Here is a 2,224-nt window from a genome sequence, read left to right as displayed (position 1 = left end):
ACACTTCTTCTGAGATGTATCCATTCAGGAAGACACTTTTAACATCCATCTGATGAAGAATTATGTTGTGATTCACTGAGAATGAGATCAACAGTCTGATAGCTTCCAATCTTGCTACTGAAGCAAATGTTTCAGTATAATCTATTCCTTCTTGCTGACTGTAGCTTTGAGCAACTAGCCTTGCTTTGTTTCTGATTACATCTCCTTTTTCATTCAGCTTGTTTCTGAAGACCCATTTGGTTGCAATGATGTGAGCACCTTGAGGTTTCTTGACAAGGTTCCAAACATCATTCTTGGAGAATTGATTAAGTTCTTCTTCCATCGCCAGAATCCAGTCTTTGTCTTGAAGAGCTTCTTCAATTGACTTTGGTTCAATTAAGGATACCAATCCTTTCAGACTAAGCAGAGTCTCTTCAGATGGTCTGAATGCTGATCTAGTTCTGACTGGTTCATCTTTGTTTCCCAGAATCAACTCCTTAGGGTGAGAGGCAATAATTATGATCTTCTTCTGAAGCTGTGAATCAGAGGGATCAACTTCCTCTGGAGAGTCTGCCTCTGGCTCAGTTTCCTCTGGAGCTTTGCCTTTATCAGAAACATTTATACTCATATCTGCAAACTTTTCAACTAGCTTTGACTGATCAGAGTCAAGCTTATCATCAAATCTAACATGAATAGATTCCTCAATAGTTTTAGCATCAGTATTATAAATTCTAAAGCCTTTAGAACGATCAGAGTAACCAAGTAATAAACATTTAGAATATTTAGAATCAAACTTATGGAATCTATCCTTAGTATTCAGAACATAGAAAACACAACAAAAGGATGAAAGTAAGAAATGTTGGGCTTTATATTCTTCCACAATTCATAAGGAGTCTTATTCAGAATTGGCTTGATAGAGATCCTGTTCTGAATGTAACATGCTGTGTTTACTGCCTCAGCCCAAAAGTGCTTTGCCATGTCAGTTTCTTGAAGCATGGTTCTAGCCATCTCTTGAAGAGTTCTATTCTTCCTCTCAACAACACCATTCTGTTGAGGAGTTCTAGGACAAGAGAAATCATGTGCAATTCCATAGGAATCAAACAGACTCTCAAACTTGTCATTTTCAAACTCTCCACCATGATCACTTCTGACACGCACAATCCTGCAAGCCTTCTCGTTTTGCACTTGGGCAATAAAGGCAGAGAACACAAAATGAGACTCATCCTTGCGGGATAGAAAGTTTACCCATGTCCAGCGGCTATAGTCGTCAACAATGACCATCCTATATCTCTTGCCACATATAGACTCAGTTTTCACTGGTCCAAAAGTGTCGATATGCAGAAGTTCCAACGACCTTGAGGTGGAAACAACATTCTTTGCCTTGAACATGACTTTTGTAAATTTGCCTTTCTGACATGCTTCACAAAGAGCGTCTGAAGAGAACTTCAGAGTGGGTAAGCCCCTGACAAGGTCAAGCTTACTCAGCTGAGAAATCTTTCTCATACTGGCATGCCCTAACCGTCTATGCCATACTCATTGCTCCTCATTAACAGAAAGAAGACACTTTACATTCTGAGTTTCCAACTCAGATAATCTGATCTTATAAGTGTTGTTCCTCCTCTTGCTGTTAAACAGAACAGAGCCATCGATCTGACTTACAGCCCTGCTAGACTTTTGATTGAAAATTACATCTTAACCCTTGTCAGCTAATTGACTTATTGACAATAAGTTGTGAGTTAAATCATCTACCAACAGAACATTATCAATGCATGGACTATTATCAACACCAATAGTACCAGAACCAACAATTTTACCCTTCTCGTTGCCACCAAAGCCAACTTCGCCTCCAGGCTTAAGTCTTAGTTCTTGGAACATACGCCTTTCTCCCGTCATGTGACGCGAGCATCCACTGTCCAGATACCATGATTGGTGTTTCAGTGGAGCGATCAAGGATATCTGCAACATAGATAATCTTATCCTTAGGTACCCATTTTCTGGGTCCTTTCTTGTTAGTTACCTAAGAGGTTCTGACAACCTTGGGTTTCTCAACATGATAATGTAAAAGAATTTGAGCATGATATTTAGACATAGAGAAAGTTCCCTTTTTAAGAGGGGGGGTCAGCAACTTTATCAGCCAATGGTTCAGGAAATATAGTACCAGAGGGTACAAAATGTTCATACAGAGGTTTAGCCTTAGGCATAGGAGGCTCATTTCTACTGGTTCTGGAATAGCCAATGCCACACA

This window comes from Lotus japonicus, chromosome 3 (assembly GCF_012489685.1).
Source record: "Lotus japonicus ecotype B-129 chromosome 3, LjGifu_v1.2".
NCBI lineage: Eukaryota > Viridiplantae > Streptophyta > Magnoliopsida > Fabales > Fabaceae > Lotus > Lotus japonicus.
This window is presented reverse-complemented; position numbering follows the sequence as displayed.